We start from the raw sequence: 10,605 nt of genomic DNA, 5'->3' as shown, positions 1-10,605 counted from the left end.
CATAAGCCCCGAGAGCAGAGAGTGAGCATTTCTTTAAAAGGCAACAAAGCTGACTATGCTCTGTGGAGCAGATCCAGATTTCACCGTAACCGAAACAGCCCTCAAGTAGGCCGTCTGGTTGGCTTTTGGGAGTGGGAGCTATTCTGGAAATGTCTGGTGCCACTGTGATTATATTCCATGGTTTCCTCTTGGTTTCGTACCTTACATTCAGTAGCTCCGTTGACAGAAGGAGCCAAAACTAACAAAGATGTGGCGCTGGCAGAATATCTGGCCTGGGCTTTCCTGTTGATGGTGCTCTTTTGTGGTGCTGGAGCTGACAGCCCATGAGAAGGGAGATGCTTGGGCTTAAGGAGTGAGGATTTTATGAACAAAATCTTTTTTATTGTTATTAACAGCAGAACTTAGAGAACCACACAGCAAGCAGAAATAAATAGGTGAAGCTTTTCCCAGCACACGGGATGGGGTGCCAAGCCTATTTTGCCAAGATTTTGACTGACTGCAATGGAGATTTTTTTTTCTGTTAGTCATGCTGCTGTAGCTTTTTGCTGCCGTTTTCGGTGGGTGTGTGGTTTATGGGTTTTTCTGAATTGCATGCTTCATAGGAATGCTAGTCCTACTCGAGAGCAGGCTCACTGAAGTTAGCAGACATATTGGTGTTGTTTTTTTGTATGTAATAAGCATGGAAATAAGCATGAAAAAAATAAAATAAAAAAAGAAGTTAGCAGACATGGCTAACTTAATGTTGTTCATTTCAATGGGCAGGATTCATCAAATGAACATCGGCAGGGGTTTGCAGGATCCACTTCCCAGTCACCCCTGCTCGAAGTCCTTAGGGAGGTGAGCAATTTTATCCTCAAAATGCGTTCCATTTTGTTTTTGCCTACCAGGATGATACATATTAATCAGCCTTGTGTGCCTCTCAGAAATGTTCTGCCAGATGGACTACTTGAGGATGCAGTGGAGGTGGAGAAGAAAGCTCTTTTGCCACCTTCACTACCAGGCAGGTGTTGCCTTTGCAGAAACCCTTCTGCCTTCTGCATTTAAACCATCTACTGGATGCTACAGAGCAAATATGCTCATGGCTCAAAGTTTCCTTGATGCTGAATGAATCTACTTCATTTGGTGGCCTCACTCAGGAAAATACAAGAAATGAGACGGGTTCGGGAAAAGTACCAGAATGTTCAGGGCTTCTCTAAAAAAATTATCACTAAAGAATGCTCTTTTCTCCTTGCTTTTTGGACCAAAGTTTGCAGAATTAAACCTACGTTTCTGAAATCCCAAGAGGAAAGGCTGGGAGCCAGTTTCTTGACACGTCAGCTTGTGTACTGAGTGGCCTATTTTCCACTCCAGATGCAAGATATCTCTTGGGCAGAAACAGATGTAGGAGGGATGAAACCGTTCCCCTTCTATCCAGCAAAAGACTCAGAATTTCATTTGGAAGCCTCCCCCCCCACCCCCTTTTAGAGACAGTGCTGCAGAAAAATTGCATGTCTTTATTTGATTTGATTCCTGTCCTGTATGATGAAATTAAAGGTGCCTTTTTTTGCCCCACTAAATTAAGATCAAGTCTTACTTCAAGCATCTTCTTTTATCAGTGAAGGCATTAAAAGTCCTTTTAGTAGCCAATTGGTTTTGTGGCCTGAATCTAACATATCATCTACACTAGCAACACCTGTGCAAATGTCATGCATTGAGCATTAAACAGGCAAGTTGATCGATAATGGAAATATTTTATAAAGTGTTTTGATATACTTTTTTCTATATTTCCTTAGGTTGTATTAAGCAACCATGGGCTATTTGGGGGAGAAAAGGGAATGTATAAAATCGATAAGATAAAATAAACACAGGCCACAATCCAGCACAAAGCTAGGCAAACATAGCACCCCCCCCCAAAAAAAGTGAAAGGGCTTATGCACACTTAACTCTGTTTTGGATTGTGACATCAGCATTTGCGGAAGAGTCGGTGTTAACTCCTCAAACTTAAAACTGGCTACAGTTACTGACAAATATTAATGCTGGCTGTCTATTAAGAGCTCCACTGTGATAGTTTCCAGATGAATACTGTATGGCCTTCCTTCCTAGGAGCGGATCTTCAGGCTTGCATAACCCCATTGCAACACCACAACCCATTCAAAGCCATGCACATGTCCCCTGTTTTTTACAGCCAGCAGATGCACAGGAAGGGAAGGTGTTGAAACATACAGACACTAGCCAGCTCTCAGTATTTAGTAGTGTAGTTAGCGACTAATTGCAAGACAACAGGACGAGGTGGGCCATTTCCACTCAACAGTTCTAGCCTAGAAAAACAGATCCAATCCTAACATGCACTTCTGAAGCCAGGAACAGGAGGAGCAATGCAGGTGTTGTGATGTGGTCAGCTTGGGTGGGTTTTAGATGTTTCCATTGTGATGTGGCAAAGGGCTGACACAATGGGATTTTGGAATCCACCCAGGAGCCAGACAACTGTCCCAGCCGCCTGTGGGCTTTATATCAAGCAAACCTGGCCTTGCACATTACACTTAGGCCACAACCACTGCATATATTTAAAGCACTCTTATGGCATTTTAAAAGTAATATTTTCCTCCCAGAAAATCCCAGTGTCAGGGACCGTACTGAGGAGAGCTGCACTGAGGAGGAATCGTGGGAGCCTCCCCTCCCCCTCCCCCTGACCCAGATCCTGAATCTTCCCAGGAGCAGAAGGAGCATTATAGATTTGGAACAGTGATTTGCAGATGGGCACAGTTCAGAAGGCAGAAGCTGGGAAATACTGGATGGGGAACAGCTAGGAGAAGAAACACTGGAAGAGAGAGGGTTAACAGGATGTGAGGGCGATCTGGCTGCGACATCTGTCACCCCATTGATTGCCAGGGTTGATTCAGTTGATCTGGCTGGCTAGGCGGATGTCCCCTTCCTCCCTCACTGCTCCATGTACATCCCTCCCAAAGCTGCGCACTCAGTGGAAGAGGACAACCATCCCAGATAGAAGGAGTGTACCATTCTTCAGTCAAGGGAGAGGGTTAACAGATTCACAGTCTCTGGACAGCATTCCTCCACTGCCCTCCCCAAAGTCAAGAAGAGCTCAGAAAGTGGCAGAACAGAAAGCACAGAGGGTACAAGGTCAGATTACAAGACTTAGAAGTGACGTAGGTTAATAGGGACAGAAAGGGGTGGGATCCTTAATTGGGAGCACCGCCATTACTAGGAGATGCGTTCTTTGTTTTCTCACTGTGATGATTAAGGTTTCAAACTGGTAAGAAGACTCCTTTCCTTTGTTCTGCTTATCTACTGCCATGGAGGAGAAAGCTGATTCCCTGAAACCTGACACCCAGGAACTGTAGTTTGTGAAGGGTGCTGAGATTTGTTAGGAGACCCCATCTCACCTCAGAAAGCTACAATTTTCAGAAATATTTTAACCACCAACCCTTCTTTCCAGGGAATTCTGGGAATCATAGCTCTGTGCAGGGAACTGAGGTTTTTGAACAACTCTTAACAAACTCCAGTTCCCAGGATTCTTTCGGGGAAGACGTGGCTATTTAAGTGGTATATGTATGGCTTAAGTTTCACTTTCCCATCTGTAAAATAGGAACCGTAGCAATATACTATCCAACCCCAAAGAGCTGCTGGCAAAACGGACAGAGTGCACATTTCACAGGCAGGACCCTGTGAATTTTGCAAATCTGTAATCTCAACTGTTTGTGGCCCCAGAATCTTTATGGGAGTCACTGTCAATGGGAGGATCAGGTGAGTGCTAGAATTCTGCTTTGCCTTAGCCCACAGCCACCATTTTGGTTATTTTGATCACTGACTGCACCACCACCCTTAGAATGGCTCCAGCCTCCTCCTCTTTTTCATCCTACCTTCAGCACCAGCCCTCTTCCATACATCCTGTGAATACCACTTATGTGCATCCACATAGCAGCCTCTTGCTTCTTCTGCGTTGTTCTGTATAACATTCAATGACGTGGTGGAATGTCAACAATACGGAAACAGCTCATTCCATCATTATAATGTTGCGAGCCCTTTGGAGTGTCTGGTGAGCTGTAAGGAGGATGTAGTTCTATGCATGTGTACACCCATACACAATGCAACATCTGCTTCCCATTTTATGAAGATCTGCATGTTTTAAAACTTCACATAATTGTGGTGCTGAACGTAGGGTGGTTCATTTCCAAATATGAAAAATCTTCTTTCCTAGCCCTGTATTTTCAGGTCTCAAGACAGTTGATGTGGTTACTTCACTCTCACAGCCTCTAAATATACCATTGATCCTGAGGGAGCTCTTTAGTTCGTTTAAGGCAAGTGTTGGTGACCCTTTGGCCCTCCAAACGTTGGATCCTGACTCCCATCAGGCCCAGATGGCATGGCCAATGGTCATTATTGGAATGGCAGTCCAGGAACGTTTGGAAGGCCACAAGTTCACCATCCCTGCTTCAACGCCAGATTGGTTGGGAAAGAAGTTAGGACATCCTCTCTTTGAGTTGTATCTTTACTCAGTGTAAATCCATTGGAGGTAATAGATTTAAGGAAGTCATGTTCATGAACATTGATGGGTCTACTCTGAGTATGACTAGCATTGAATGAAGCCTTTTTATCTTTATTTGTCTGTGGCAATATATTCATTTCTAGATGTTCTGTTGTTGCTTTAAGGTAACCATTGTACCATTGTGCTAGTCACAAACCTTTTCTTCTCTTCCATCTGGTGGAATTTGGTTTACTTTTGGGTCTTAGGGTAGCAGAGTATAGTTTCAGAGCTCTGCCCCCAGACCCTCCAAGACCAGAAGTTAATGTCAGTTCACATTTTCCTTTTGTGTATCATGGAGAAAAACATTAAGTGAACTGTCTCAGGGAGCAAGTTGTGTCTGAGGGTTTCTCTTGAGGGAACATGATTCACAGTTAAGTCATGCATTTCTGGATTCCTCCCTCCAGTACCATAAATTTCTGTCAGATTTATGGAAACTTCCCCAGTTACATGTGTTAACTTGTTTCTGTCTGTATCTAGAATGAGATGCACTGGGCCCATAATTCATGTGCCTGCACTGTTCACACACAAAGCATAAGAATGCATTAAGGACATAACAGCAAATGTCTCTAGGTCCCTCTTCAGTCTACTATGTGGCATATTCTCCAATGGTACTTATTTAATAGTTGTAGTACTCTATTATGTATACTGGTGGCCACTATGGGCTGCATTTCTACCTAATAGGACTAGCATCTACTTTTGGTTTGATCTCCTTACCTTGCTAGCATGTACCAAATTTTAGAACTCTGGCTGTTTTTGTATGTGGGAAGTAATGAGACAATTAAAACATGAAAATTTAACAACATGCACGACTGTGGCTCCTCCACCCAAAGCTCATCAGAGCATAGTAATGAGGCCATTTCTGATGCTGGGGTTAGATCAGAACAAGTGACATTATATAATACATTCTGAGCACATGCGGAATTTATTTTCTCCACAGCTGAGCAGCAACTAGATCCCTAGTGATCCTGTGTTAAGTATAAAGGCTTCCCAGGCAACATGGAGGCAGGGCTCAATTCTCTACTGCACATCATTTGAGGATTTAAGACTTCTATCCAATACATAAAGTCCCATTGAATTCAGTGGACCTTGCTTCTGAGTAGACATGTGCTTGACTGCAGTGAAATCACTGCATGAGTCCTGTTGCAATTCTGCACACTTCCTTGTACAAGCTAGGCACATTTGTGAAAACAAAAAGCCCCAGTTGTTGCTATCACAGAAAACAGCTACTCCCATCTAGTACACATACTTACATTTGTAAGTGAAATACAAGGGGATAGCAATCTATCTGATAAGCAAAGGACACTTAGATTATTATTAAGAACTCCTTGTTCCCCCCTCTATTAAGAGCCAAGACGTTAGCCTATCCCACAAGCATCCCCCACTTTTGCTAGCAAAGCAGCTCCTCCCAAGGACATGAAAGCCAAGCTTAGCTTTGTGCAAGGAAAGTGGAGGGGCTGGAGGGGGTCTAGGCTTTGGTGCTGCTTCAGTGCAGCATCTTTTCTGCATTGGATAATCGTAATTGCAAAGACATCCATGTGCTGGAACTTGCAAAGGGGAGGATTCCTGGTTAAATTCTATCTCCCTTTTTTCTGATGCAATTGCTCCTTTTTGCTTTTGTCAATGTTCTGCATTCAGCTGCCACGTATGTAAAGAAGTTGCAGTTATAATTATCTCGCTGGCTCTGTCATTTGGTGCTCTTTAAGGGAAGGTTTCGCTTCAGGCCAGAACGCAGAGCATTTAAGCAGCTGCCACGTTGCAAGCAGAAAGCGAGCTGGTTCCACTCTTTAAACTTTTCCAGATGTTTTTGTCTTAACAGGACAAGTCCCAGCAGCTGCACCATTTCAATGCCTCGAGGCTGGAAGGCATAACTAGTCCACCGCAGAAAACATTCAGCCTTGCTGAAGCAAGTGACTGAAATGCAGGAATGGGAATTGCACAGAAGCATCTAAGCCGGTTGCCACCTTTTAAACTGGATCAGCTCCTGTGCCTTTAACAGCAGACCAATGTGCCGAAAAGTTGCTGGTTTTTCAAAAAATCTCTTATGTCCATAACAGCAAGGATGGAGAATTTGTGGCCCCCCCATAACTTTGGTGGAATTCATCTCCCATCAGCATGGCCAGTGGTCAAGCATGATTGGAGTTGTAGTTCAACAACATCTGGAGGTCCACAGGTTGTCCATCTGTGCCATATCAAGGACTGCTAAATTTCTAGATATCTATAGCTACTGTTAAAAGGCATAAGGATGATGGCAGTGTTTAAAAAGAGAGGCACAAGCTTAGGCAGAAGAGAGGCAAACTAATGCATACTGGATGGGAGTGAGTTCCATTTAACTCAGTGGGCTTTACTTCTGAGTAGGTGTGTATAAAATCGCCCTGTCAGTGTCCACATATAATCTTCTTGGGTATTTGACTCCCAGCTATTCTCAGAAAATGCAGCAGTTAGGGGCTAGCAAAAGGGCTGGCCAAGTTATTGCACTCCAGGATGGAGAGGTTGTTTTGTTTTTGCACACCTAAGCCACACAACATTGGTGCACATTCTATCCCAATGTCTCAGTCATCAATGGTGAGCTGCACAAGGATGCTACAGGCCACACGTGGCAACATGCAAGCAACACACTACCGCCTCATGTCTTCTTTGCCCTGAGGTTTGATTCCCACACTTCTGGTTGTATGTTGAAGCCCAAGCCAGGCGCTGGGACTACATGAGTTCCCTGTGCTGAGCTGGCCTTAGATACACTCATGCTTACTCTTTTCAAAAAAGAGTTGGTTGAAGACTGCTCTCACACACTCTAGGCCAAGCTGAACATGACACACACACCCCATCTACGTGGCCATTAAGTACTCATTGTAAATCATAGACAAACATTCTCTGAATGTCCCGTTTTATTTGAATCCCAAACGTTTGAAAAGGAGAACATGACTATGAGAAACCAGGATGCTGCTCCAGTCTACATTTCTGGTTTCCAGGGCCAAATACCAACAATCCAATTAATTTGTATACCTTCTCTTTCAGATGGGTGTGTCAGACATGGCCTCCCTAAATAAAACAACAGTTTTCCACTCACCTTCAGTAATTGATGGACCAACCTTCTCCTCCCAACCTTATCTAAAATGCTCCTTCATTTTCAGAGTTAACATTTTCTCACTGTTTAAAATGAAGTCTTTGTTAAAACGAGAGGGGGGGGCGTTGACAAACAAGAGTCCTAAAAGGACTTTTTGTTTGAAAGTTCTTTGCCATGGAAATTCTTAAGGGATATGCCTGGTAGCATTATGAATGAGTTGTTCAAAGACAATGATGCCTCCTGCTTTTGATTTATGAAATATCATAAATGGGGTTTGTGAACCATCACCATTGTTATACAGTAACAGCGTCACACACAAAAAGAATAACACATATGGAAAGTTGCTACTGGAACCTAGTGAGTCACCAATCCCGTCCTTTTGAATATGTATCACGAATAATCTAATTGATACCCCATTGACTAAGATCATGCATTCCAGCTACCGGTACTTAGGCTTTGCTGCTCAATCTGTAGACATATCAGAGCTATCTGTTGGCCACAGAGGTCATGCTCAGGCTGCCTGACAGCTGGACTACATATGATTCAGTCCCATTTACGACTCCCTTGAGGGAATTCTCCCCCTCCCTGGTTTTGCCTTTAATCTCACAAGAAAAAAGAATTGTAATTGAATCAGGAATTCCAGAGAGTCAAAACTTTCCATTTACAGTGGTACCTCAGGTTAAGTACTTAATTCGTTCCGGAGGTCTGTTCTTAACCTGTAACTGTTCTTAACCTGAAGCACCACTTAAGCTAATGGGGCCTCCTGCTGCTGCCGTGCCACTGGAGCACAATTTCTGTTCTCATCCTGAAGCAAAGTTCTTAAGCTGAGGTACTATTTCTGGGTTAGCGGAGTCTGTAACCTGAAACGTATGTAACCTGAAGCGTTTGTAACCCAAGGTACCACTGTTTGACTATGTAAGCTATAATTATTGAAGTTTTTGCTGTAGTTGACTAACCTATGCAGATTGATAATGTTGAAGCAAGTGTTGACCTGCTACTGTGAGCATCTTTCTATCATTCATAACCGTGCCTACATTACGTCTTCTGCCCGCTTCCTTTGCTGTTGCCTTGATGTTGGAAAACAAATTCAAAGTAAATGCCTTCAAAAAGGCAAGTGTCTCGATGCATGATCACAGCAGAGAGACACTTGTTCGGACAGAGATGGAAAGATTTATTATTGTTTAGTTTGGAGAAATGGTTGTTGAAACTATGGGAGGCAAGGCTGATATGTTTGATTGGAGAGAGGTCATTGGTGACATTTGTTAATAACAATAATGGGAGAACCCCTTTTTGGACTTTTTGTGTGAAAAGGAAAATGTATGAATTTGGGACACATGGGTCTGAAGACTGGGGAAATATTGCTTAACAGAAAGTAGAACCATTCTAGAGTGAATGTTTTGAATAATTTCTTTTATGTAACTGACAGATAGAAAATTGGAAATCCTATTTATTTCTCTCTCTTTTTTGTTTTCCTTTGGTGTCCTCTGCTCTGGGCCATTATTGGAGTCCAAGGATTACACACATATGAAGGAGGTAGGTGGATGAAAGGACCCTGGGTGAGAGGCAGGGTAGGGAAGATCTCCCAGGATGAGAGATTGGGAGAGGAAAGGAAATCTCCCAGGTGAGAGCTGGGAGGGCCCACTACTTACTGTGGGAGACAAAGGTTAAGAGCTACATTTGAGAGAGGACTCTGCGTTTCCTTTTCTCTTTCTTTCTCTGTTCTTGTTCATACCTAGATTAGTTTCTTTTAATTTACTGTATCACAAAAAAGCTTTAGCGAAATCTTATGGGAAAAGGGCAAGTTTAAATAGGAGCAGGGTTTGGGGGGAGCAGGGGGGAATCACAAAAACTCACAGGCATTGTACTGCTTGAGATTTCTGAAATTATAAATATGCAGACAAGATGGTTGCTAACTCCTTAAATTCTGCTAGCAGGAGGGAAGGCAAGAAAGAGGGTATCCCTGAAAACCAGTTACTGGGAACACCAAGTGGGGACCGTACTGTTGCCCCCAGGTCCAGCTTGTGTGGATACAGTGAGACTCTTCTTAGGTTATCAGCCAAAAGGTTGGAGAGTTTCTACTGAAGGCTAGGTTGCATTCTATCAATATATAAATGTAAGAATGTTAATAATGCAGATGACAACCAATCCCCTCACTGCCAACCCCCAGTTTATAAATGGCTGTGGTTAATACTATAAAATGCTGTGTTTCACAAACTAAGTTTTTTTGGAAATTCAGCTTATCTCCCGGGAAAAAAGGGATATCCATGTTAATGGTGTTTTTATTTTCATAGACTTGTTATAATTCCTATTATAGCAATAATAATAATAATAATCTGGATTGTATTACTGGTGTCTTTGGCCCCCCTTCTGCTTTGAGATATCATATATGCTTTCCACGATTATTTTGTTCAGTGCTTTGATTTTGCATTTTAATACAATACAGGAAAAAACAAATAACTGTAGGAACTCTTGTTCACACCATTATGAGGTCACTCACCACCCAACTGGCTACAACCCAACACAGAATTACTGTGCTTAAGCCCCTTTTAATCAATGGACTTAAGCTACATTGGATTGTTGCCACCCTCTTTGCAATATGTGAACATGCCCTGAATAGGTTTACGAGGTCAGACGGATCCCTCCGTCTCTTAACAATGCAGACTCTCCTTCCGTATACACTTAAGGCCACTCCACACAAGACGATTTCCCTGTTCTGTAGGTGGGAGGATACAATATCCTAAGGGGCTGCTGCCAAAATGGTATCCCTGTGTTCATTTTTTCACCTCTGCTATACAGTATGTTGTAGCGGGGCTTAGGTAAAGGTAAAGGGACCCCTGACCTTTAGGTCCAGTCGTGGCCGACTCTGGGGTTGCGGCGCTCATCTCGCTTTATTGGCCAAGGAAGCCGGTGTACAGCTTCCAGGTCATGTGGCCAGCATGACTAAGCCGCTTCTGGTGAACCAGAGCAGCGCACGGAAATCCCGTTTACCTTCCCGCCGGAGTGGTACCTACCTATCTACTTG

This window comes from Podarcis melisellensis (genome assembly GCF_964234715.1).
Source record: "Podarcis melisellensis genome assembly, chromosome: 2".
In the NCBI taxonomy this organism is placed as follows: Eukaryota; Metazoa; Chordata; class Lepidosauria; order Squamata; family Lacertidae; genus Podarcis; species Podarcis melisellensis.
The sequence above is the reverse complement of the archived record's forward strand: the minus strand, read 5'-3'. Positions refer to the sequence as shown.